The following is an 11328-nucleotide window of genomic DNA, read 5'->3' on the forward strand; positions in this document are numbered from 1 at the left end:
AAATTGATTGATGAATCTTCCATTCCCTGATCAGTTTGACTCCTCAAGGACAAGGAGGATCTCTTGGAAAGGATCTCTGACCTGCTCAATTCCTTGTCCCTGTGAGACTTACAGAGGGTCTATCTGTGATTCCTTTCTTTTAGGTTTGTTTCCTCTGGAAAGAATCACCTTAGTCTCCCTTCAATTTCCTCTTAGGAATAAGTGTCAGCATTCTGGATTTGCATTTTCCTCATTAGGAAGATTGCAGAGCACCAAAGGGCCCCTTCTGGGGGTAATAGTTCTCAAACTTAAGCCTGAACCAAGATGATCTTGAGAATATGTTACAACACAGATTTCTGAGTCCCACCCCAAATTTCTGTCTCAGTAGATTGGGGCTTGGGTTTCTCAGGTGGTTCGGTGGTAAAGAATCCACCCACCAATATAGGAGACTCAAGTTTAGTCTCAGGGTCAGGAGGATACCCTGGAGAAGGAAATGGAAACCCACTCCAGTATTCTTACCTGGGAAATACCATGGACAGAAGAGCACGGCAGGCTACAATCCATGGTGTTGCATAGGAGTTGGACACGACTTAGCTAATGAACAACAACAAGAAGATTAGGGCTTGGGTCTGATAATTTAGATTTTTTTAAAGTTCCAAATTTTGCCAGTTGCCACAACAATCCTTTGACAACCATTGCCCTGAGATAATGTTTCATAATTTGAGCTTTACCTAAACTATCATAAAATTAATGGAAAGGAGGAAAACTTAAACAAATATAGGCACAAAATGACACTAATTATGGATATGTGTGTGTGTCTATGTAAGAAAATGTGTATACAGAGAAAAAACTGGTAGAAAATAAAATGAGGTGTCAACAGTGGAGGAAATAAACCTATCAACTGAGGCTTTTGTTAATATATAGTTTCTCATGTTATCCCAGACTTACCCACTCAACATCTCCAGTGGTAGAGTTTGAGAATTTATGTTTAAAAATATTTTCTTTATTTGGCTGCATTGAGTGTTAATCATGGCATGTGGGGTCTTCATTGAAGTCCACAAATACTCTACTTGTGGTGCAAAGGCTCTGGAGGGCACGGGCTTAGTAGTTATGGTGTGAGGGCTTTGTTGTCCCCACATGACATGTGGGATCTTAGTTCCCTGACCAGTCATCTATCCTGCATCCCCTAAATAACAAGGTGGATTCTAAACCACTGAACCACCAGGGAAGTCCCACTGAGAGTTTACTTTTAAAAGAAAATTACAAAGAAGCAAAATACCTATACATAGAAAACTATAAAACACTGATGAAATAAATCAAAGAGGACACAAATAGGACACAAATACGGTGTTCATGGATTGGAAGAATCAATATTGTGAAAATGAGTATACTATCCAAAGCAATCTATAGATTCAATGCAATCCCTATCAAGCTACCAATGGTATTTTTCACAGAACTAGAACAAATAATTTCACAATTTGTATGGAAATACAAAAAAACTAGAATAGCCAGAGCAATCTTGAGAAAAAGAGCGGAACTGGAGGAATCAACCTGCCTGAGTTCAGGCTTTACTACAAAGCCACAGTCATCAAGACAGTATGGTACTGGCACAAAGACAGAAATATAGATCAATGGAACAACATAGAAAATCCAGAGATAAATCTACATACCTACAGACACCTTATCTTTGACAAAGGAGGCAAGGATATACAATGGGGAAAAAAACCTCTTTAACAAGTGGTGCTGGGAAAATTGGTCAACCACTTGTAAAAGAATGAAACTAGAACACTTTCTAACACCATACACAAAAATAAACTCAAAATGGATTAAAGATCTAAATGTAAAACCAGAGACTATAAAACTCCTAGAGGAGAACATAGGCAAAACACTCTCCGACATAAATCACAGCAGGATCCTCTATGACCCACCTCCCAGAATATTGGAAATAAAAGCAAAAATAAACAAGTGGGACATAATGAAACTTAAAAGCTTATGCACAACAAAGGAAACTCTAAGCAAGGTGAAAATACAGCCTTCAGAATGGGAGAAAATAATAGCAAACGAAGAAACAGACAAAGGATTAATCTCAAAAATATACAAGCAACTCCTGCAGCTCAATTCCAGAAAAATAAATGACCCAATCAAAAAATGGGCCAAAGATCTAAACAGACATTTTTCCAAATAAGACATACAGATGGCTAACAACACATGAAAAGATGCTCAACATCAGTCATTATCAGAGAAATGCAAATCAAAACCTCAATGAGGTACCATTTCATGCCAGTCAGAATGGCTGCTATCCAAAAGTCTACAAGCAATAAATGCTGGAGAGGGTGTGGAGAAAAGGGAAGCCTCTTACACTGTTGGTGGGAATGCAAACTAGTACAGCCACTATGGAGAACAGTGTGGAGATTCCTTAAAAACCTGGAAATAGAACTGCCATATGACCCAGCAATCCCACTGCTGGGCATACACACTGAGGAAACCAGATCTGAAAGAGACACATGTACCCCAATGTTCATCACAGCACTGTTTATAATAGCCAAGACATGGAAGCAACCTAGATGCCCATCAGCAGATGAATGGATAAGAAAGCTGTGGTACATATACATAATGGAATATTATTCAGCCATTAAAAAGAATTCATTTGAATCAGTTCTAGTGAGATGGATGAAACTGGAGCCCATTATACAGAGTGAAGTCAGCCAGAAAGATAAAGACCAATACAGTATACTAACACATACATATGCAATTTTAAAAAATGGTAACGATAACCCTATATGCAAAACAGAAAAAGAGACCCAGATGTACAGAACAGACTTTTAGACTCTGTGGGAGAAGGTGAGGGTGGGATGTTCAGAGAGAACAGCATTGAAACAAGTGTACTATCAAGGGTGAAACAGTTCACCAGCCCAGGTTGGATGCATGAGACAGGTGCTCAGGGCTGGTGCACTGGGAAGACCCAGAGGCATGGGATGGAGAGGGAGGCGGGAGGGGGTATCAGGATGGGGAACACATGAAAATCCGTGGCTGATTCATGTCAATGTATGGCAAAAACCACTACAATATTGTAAATTAATTAGCCTCCAATGAATAAAAACAAATGGAAAAAATAAATAAATAAAAGAAAATTACAACAGTTTTACTTTTACTGCATATATACAATATCCATACTGTATATTTTTATATCATATATATATATATAATGAAATACAGCATTTTAACTATTTTTATGTGTAGAGTTCCCATGGCACTGAGTAAATTCACAGTGTTGTGCAACCATTACCTCCATCTATTTCCAGAACATTTTCATCCTCCAAACAGAAGCTTTGATCCATTAAACAACAACTTCCCATTTGTTTCCCTGCTCCGTCCCCGAAAACCTCTATTCTACTTTTTGTTTCTATGAATTTGCCTTTTCTAAGTATCTCATGAAAATGGAATCACATAATATTTTTCCTTTTATGTCTGGCTTATCTCACTTAGCAAAATGTTTTCAAGATTCAACCATGTTGCAACACTTATCAAAATTTCATCCCATTTTAAAGTTGAATATTATTCCATTGTGTGTATATATCCCTATTCTTTCATTATCGATGGACACATGGGTTTTTTTTTTTTTTAATCTTTTGGCTGTTGTGATTAATGCTGCTATGTATGCAAGAATCCATTTGAATTCCTGTCTTCAATTCTTCAGGGCATATATCTAGCAGAATTGATGAACCCTGAAAATCTACCTGTAAAAGGAAACCAAGGAGCATAAGCAGCAGTGGGGGTGGCAGCATTTAGTGGCAGTGCCAGCAGTTCTAGCCTGTTGCTTTACTTTTTAGCTGCATGAAAATAAGAACACAGTCATTATGCTGAAGAGAAAGTTCCCAGTGAAAACAGAGGGCAAAGATAGATCCAAAATAACTAAACAGGAGCCCAGTAGACAGTTTATGAAGTTGTCAGCAAAACCGCCTCTACCAAAACCTGAACCTGAATTTAAACGGGGGGGGAAAAAAAAAAATCTGCAAAGAAAGAACCAGGAACAAAGGGTAATATAGTGTCTACTTGTGGTTGTTGTTTAGTCGCTAAGTTGTGTCCACACTTTGCCACCCCATGAATTGTAGCAGGCCAGGCTCCTTTGTCCATGGGATTGTTTCAGGCAATAATACTGGAGTAGGTTGCCATTTCCTTCTCCAGGGGATCTTCCAGACTCAGGGATTGAACTTGAGTCTCCTGCATTGGCAGGCAGATTCTTTACCACTGAGCCACCTGGGAAGCTCAATGATGGCTAATAACCTGAGTCATATCTTTGAGCTGTTTTGCAGATACTTAAACCCCCACCAGAAGGAAGAATTTAACTGCATGCTGACCACAAACACAAAGTCCACAGAAGACAGGTTGGAACCAGAAGGTTGGTGATGTTGACCCTCAATTACTTCACCACCAACCAACCACAGGATTGTGCACCAGCTGATCATACACTCTGAAATCCCCTCCCTCACCCCGTTTTTAAAAACTTTTCCCTGAAGGCCATCAGGGAGGTCTGGGTCTTTTGAGCATTAGCTGCCTGCACTCCTTGCTTGACCTTGCAAAGAAAGTCTGCAGAACAAGATGGCAGAGAAGTAGGCGGACATGGAGTACATCTCTCTTCATAGATATATCAGGAATACACCTTCAGACACAGAAATGCATGCAGAACACCAGCTGAGAGCAGACAGGAGTACCTGACCAGCAGAAAAGAATATATAGAACCACTCAAAACTCAGTAGGGTGAAGGAACTAAAGAGAAAAACAGGAGTGTTACTAGGACAAGACCTGCCCTCAGCAGGTGGGGGAACTGAAGCACGGGTCCAATCCACACATTAGGGCAATTGTCTGAGTCAGAGGAGGAACATTTAAGGATGATAGTGAAACAGCTGATCTGTGGCAGCCTAAATGGATTGAGAATCAGACAGTCCTTGCTGGAGCCATACATACCCTGGACAGGGATGCAGGTCCCCTGGAAGGCACAGCGGTTGGGAGCTGGAGTTTAGGGTTTGTGGAGCAATCCCAGGGCGAGGGCTGCTGTTGACTGCGGAGATACAGATCGAGGGGATATGAGGGAGGAGATTGTGGTGGGAAATGCCTGTGGAGGAAAGCCATGGAAGCAAGGTGATACTGCTGAGTCACGCGTAGGGGGTGAAGCCATCACCATAGCTTCTCTCTCCCCATATGCCAGCATGGCAGCTGAACAATAGAGAGGCTGGCCCATCAAATGCCTGATGCACTGAACTACAGATTAGGACCCCACCCAGGATTCTCCTTTAAGTGACTGATGTGCCAATCTACAGAGTAGGACCCCAGCCGGGGTGGGGGGTTGGGGGGGGGGGGTCTATGTGTCTGAATGGGTGGAGCTACAGAGAAAGACTGGCCAAAGAGGCCTTCTGATCACCAGCTACAGGAGACTCGAAAAAAGGCTCTGCTAGTGCCGTGACTCCTGGGGTAGAGGCAGTCCGTGTCCCTGCACACTTGGTGTTGCCAGGGTCCCCACAAGCCAAGCAGCTGCACCTCAACTCTCACGCTCAACTTTCACTGGGGCAGAGCTGCCACAGGCAAAAAATAGTTACGTCTATGTGCCCAGGGTCAATTCAGTCATGTCCAACTCTTTGCAACCCTGTAGATTGTGGCCTGTCAGGCTTCTCCGTCAGGGGGATTCTCCAGGCAAGAATGCTGGAGCATATTGGCCAGTACTCATTGCCATACCCTTCTCCGTTCAGTTCAGTTCAGTCGCTCAGTCGTGTTTGACTCTTTGTGACCCCATGGACCACAGCACGCCAGGCCTCCCTGTCCATCGTCAACTTCTGGAGCTTACCCAAACTCATGTTCATTGAGTGGGTGATGCCATCCAACCATCTCATCCTCTGTTGTCCCCTTCTCCTCCCACCCTCAAGCTTTCCCAGCATCTGGGTCTTTTCAAATGTGTCAGCTCTTCGCATCAGGTGGCCAAAGTATTGGAGTTTCCCAGCTTCAACATCAGTCCGTCCAATGAACACCCAGGACTGATTTCCTTTAGGATGGACTGGTTGGATCTCCTTGCAGTCCAAGGGACTCTCTAGAGCCTCCTCCAACACCACAGTTCAAAAGCATCAATTCCTTGGCACTCAGCTTTCTTTATAGTCCAACTCTCACATCCATACATGACTACTGGAAAAACCATAGCCTTCACTAGATGGACCTTTATTGACAAAGTAATGCCTCTGCTTTTTAATATGCTGTCTAGGTTCTAGAGTGCTATATTTCCTGCTGCCCTAGCTGCCAACTCCCCTGAGTGCCTGGTGCTGCCGGAACCCCTGCAACCCAAGCAGCTGCACCACCTCCACACCTGGCCCTCACAGGGAAAAACCCAAGTCCTCCAGGGCAGCCTCAGGAACAAACCCCAGTGGACAACCCACATGCAGAGGTGGAAATAAAACCACAGTTGAAACCCAGAGGCAGTGTGGCTAAGGAAGAAGACCCAAAACCTTTTCACCAGCTGTACAAACTGCAGATTAAATCCACATGATAACTAGGCAGACTCTGTGTCTATGGAATATGTAAAAGGACCCTGAGAGCTCCCACAAAAGAAAATGCACTCATTCTGATAGCTGTGGACATTGGAGGCAAGAACACACAGGAGTAGGACCAGGTTAGAATCTGAGCTGCCCCCGCAACAGGTCCAGAGATCAGTATAGTGTTAGAGGGCTTCCTAGGGAGGTGAGATGAACTGTGACTCCTGGCAAGGGAAAGGACTCTCACAACAGTGACTCAAGAAAAACATTTATTATTCTTATCTTTTGACTTTTTCTGTAAATTTTTTTGGATTTTTTTTTTCTTTTCTTTTTCCTTTTCCCCCTCCTCTGTTGTAGTTGTCAACTTTATTGGCACTATGAAATCTATTTAAGCTTTTGAGCTTTTATTTATTTTTTTCTTTTCTCAGTGACTTTTTTTTTAATCGTTGTTTTAAACCTTTCCCTCTATGCTGAGCTTTTGCAGTTCTGTGGAGTCTTCCTCTTTTTTTCTATTTTTTAATTCTAATTATTAATTTTTTAAACTTATTATTATTTTTTCTACATTTATTCCTTTGTTTGTTTTTCCTACTGTTCTTTTCTGCTTGCAGTTAATCTTTAATGTATATAAATTTCTTTATCTACCTCTATTTATCTTTGTATATCTATTCTTTCTTTCTTTTCTTTCTTTCCTTTCCTCTCAACATATTTGTTAGTTTCATTTTCATTGCTTTATTCCCCAACCGGCACCTTGCTTTACTTTTGTTTTCCAGTTCGTGCTTTAGCTACTTTTGTTCTTAACCGGTAGATACCAACAAAGGTCTGTCTAGTCAAAGCTATGGTTTTTCCAATAGTCATGTATGGATGTGAGAGTTGGACTATAAAGAAAGCTGACTGCCAAAGAATTGATGCTTTTGAACTGTGGTGTTGGAGGAGACTCTTGAGAGTCCCCTGGACTGCAAGGAGATCCAACCAGTCCATCCTAAAGGAGATCAGTCCTGGGTGTTCATTGGACGGACTGATGTTGAAGCTGGGAAACTCCAATACTTTGGCCACCTGATGCGAAGAGCTGACTCATTTGAAAAGACCCAGATGTTGGGAAAGCTTGAGGGTGGGAGGAGAAGGGGACAACAGAGGATGAGATGGTTGGATGGCATCACCGACTCAATGAACATGAGTTTGGGTAAGCTCCAAGAGTTGGTGATGTACAGGGAGGCCTGGCGTGCTGCGGTCCTTGGGGTCACAAACAAAGAGTTGGACACGACTGAGTGACTGAACTGAACTTAACTGATAATTTTAGGTTTCCTTTGTTCACCAGGTCAATCTATTGTACCTTATTTTTGTTGGACTGTTTTGATTTTGCTTATGGATGTATATGAGTGTGTACATGCATTCACACTTTTTATTGTTTTATAAACCTCTGCCTCCACGTTGGGCTTTTGCAGTTCTGTGAAGTTTTTGTTTTTTATTCTTTCTTCTTCCTCTTTTTTCTTTTTTATTACTTTTACTTTTTACTTTTTTAAACCTATTATTATTTTCCTGCATTTATTCCTTTGTTTTCCTTTCCTACTATTCTTTTCCCCTTGCAGTTAATCTTTAATGTATATAAATCTTCTTTATCTGCCTCTGCTGAGTTTTGCATATCTATTTTTCTTTCCTTTCTTTTCCTTTCCTCTCAACATATTTGATAGTTCCTTTTTCATTGCTTTATTCCCCACTTGGCACCTTGCTTTAGTTTTGTTTCCCAGTTTGTGCTTTAGTTACCTTTGCTCTTAACTGGTAAATATAATTTTTGATTTGCTTTGTTTGCCAGGTCAATCTTCCATACTTTATTTTAGCTGGACTGTTTTGACTTTGCTTGTGTGAGTATATGTATATGTGTATATTCCATTATTTTAATTATTATTTGCCTGATTTTGTAACTGCCATTTGTCTAGGGTTCATGTTTGGTTTCTCATTTTGGGGTATTTGTTTTAATCTCACTTAATGCCATAACAGACCACATGTGAAATCTTTGTTCCTGACCAGAGATCAAGCCCTGAGCCTTTGGAGTTGGAGCACTGTCTCCAAGACCCTAGACTACTAGAGAACTAACTCTAGGGAGTATCAAATAGTGAGAACTCACACAAAGGAAACCACTTGAATACAAGACCCGGCATCACCCAACCACCAGTAGCACCCTGTGCAGAACGCCTCATCTAAAGAACAAACAAAACAAAAATACAAGCCAAATCATTAGCAGACAGGATTACCACCTCACTCAGCCTTACCCATCAGAGGAAAAACAAACAAATGGACAAATAAACAACAACAACAACAAAAATTCAGCACAAATCTCAACCTGTAGGAAGCTTACACAAACCACTAGGCCAAACTTAGGAGAGCAGAAACCAAAAGGAAGAAAGAATTCAACCTTGACACCTGAGAAAAGGAGACTTCAAACACCATAAGTTTTTTAAAAAGTAATGAAAATACTATACCAATGAGGAACAAATTAGAAACACAGAAGTCCAGATAAATGAAGAGAAAATAGGCAAAATACCTGAAAAAGAATTCAGAAAAATGATGATCAAAAAACTTGAAAACAAAACGGAGACAATGCAAGAATCAATTAACAAAGACCTAGAAGAATTAAAGAATAAATATACAGAGACAAACAACACAATTACTGAAGTTAAAAATACTCTAAAAGGAATAAATAGCAGAATATCTGAAGCAGAAGAACAAATCAGTAAGCTGGAAGATAAAATGGTGGAAATAGCTTCTAAAGAGCAGAATAAAGTAAAAAGAATGAAAAGAACTGAGGATAGTCTCAGAGAGCTCTGGAAAATTTCAAACACACTAACGTTCAAATCATAGGGGTCCCAGAAGAAGAAGAGAAAAAGAAAGGTTATGAGAATATTTTTTGAAGAGACTATAGTTGAAAATTTCGCCTATGGAAAAGGAAATAGTCAATCGAGTCCAAGAGGTACAAAGAGTCACATACAGGATAAACCCAAGGAGAAACACACCAAGACACATACTAATCAAACTAACAAAGACAAAGAAAGAATATTAAAAGCAGCAAGGGAAAAGCAACAAGTAACATACAAGGGAAACCCCATACGTTTAACAGCTGATTTCAGCAGAAACTCTGCGGGCCAGAAGGGAATGAGAGGATATATTTAAAGTACTGAAAGTGAAATATCTACAACCAAGATTACTGTACTCATAATTGATGAAGAAATAAAAAGCCTTTCAGAGAAGCAAAAGTTAAGAGAATTCAGTACCACCAAATCAAATGTTAAATGGGCTTATAGTCAAAAAATACAAGACAAGGAAAAGATCTACAAAATCAACCCCAAACAATTAAGAAAATGGCAATAGGAACATACATATCAATAATTACTTTAAATGTAAATGGATTAAATGCTCCAACCAAAAAACACAGACTGGCTGAATGGATACAAAAACAAGACCCATATTCTGCTGTCTACAAGAAAGCCACTTCAGACCTGAAGACACATATAGACTGAAAATGAGAGAATGGAAAAATATATCCCTTGCAAATGGGAAGCAAAAGAAAGCTGAAGTAGCAATCCTCATATCAGACAAAATAGACCTTAAAATAAAGAAGATTACAAGAGATAAGGAAGGACACTATATAGTGATCAAGGGATCAATCCAAGAGGAAAACATAATAGTTGTAAATATCTATGCACCCAACATAGGAACACCTCAATACATAAGACAAACACTAACAGACATAAAAGGAGAAATTGACAGTAACACAATAATAGTAGGAGACTTTAACACCCCTTCATACCAGTACACAGATCATCAAAGCAGAAAATTAATAAGGAAACACAAGTCTTAAATGATATATATTAGATGAGATGGATCTCATTGGTATCTTCAGGATATTCCATCCAAATATAGAAGAATACACCTTCTTCCCAAGTGCACGTGGAATATTCTCCAGGATAGACTACATCTTGGGTCACAAATCAAACCTCAGTAAATTTAAGAAAATTGAAATTGTATCAAGCATCTTCTCTGACCACAACGCTATGAGACTAGATATCAATTACAAGAAAAAACTGTAAGAAACACAAACACATGGAGATTAAACAATACGTTTCTAAATAGCCAACAGGCTAGTGAAGAAATCAAAAGGGAAATAAATCTCCAGAGACAAATGACAATGAAAACACAACTCAAAACCTATGGGATACAGCAAAAGCAGTTCTAAGAGGGAAGTTTCCACCAATACAATCCTACCACAAGAAATTAGAAAAACATTGAATAGACAACCTAACTTTACACCTAAAACAACTGGAAAAACAAGAACAATAAAAATTAGTAGAAGGAAAGAAATCATAAAGATCGGAGCAGAAATAAGTGAGAAAGAAAATGAAAGGAACAGTAGTAAAAGTTAATAAAACTGAAAGCTATTTCTTTGAGGAGCTAAACAAAATTGAAAAACCTTTAGCCAGACTCATCAAGAAAAAAAAGAGAGAAGACTCAAATCAGCAAAGTTAGGAATGAAAAACGAGAGGTTACAGCAGATAATGCAGAAATACAAAGGCTTATAAGAGATGACTGTGAACAACTACATGGCAATAAAATGGATAACCTGGAAGAAATGGAAAGATTCTTATTAAAGTTCAATCTTCCAAGACTGCACCAGGAAGAAAGAGAAATTATGAACAACCCAATTACAAACACTGAAATTGAAGCTGTGATCCAAAATCTCCCAAAAAAACAAAAAACCCAGGACCAGATGGCTTCACAGGAGAATTCTATCAAACATTCAGAGAACTAATGCTTATCCTGTTAAACGCTTTCAAAAAATTGC

Source organism: Cervus canadensis, chromosome 4, assembly GCF_019320065.1.
Source record: "Cervus canadensis isolate Bull #8, Minnesota chromosome 4, ASM1932006v1, whole genome shotgun sequence".
Lineage (NCBI taxonomy): Eukaryota > Metazoa > Chordata > Mammalia > Artiodactyla > Cervidae > Cervus > Cervus canadensis.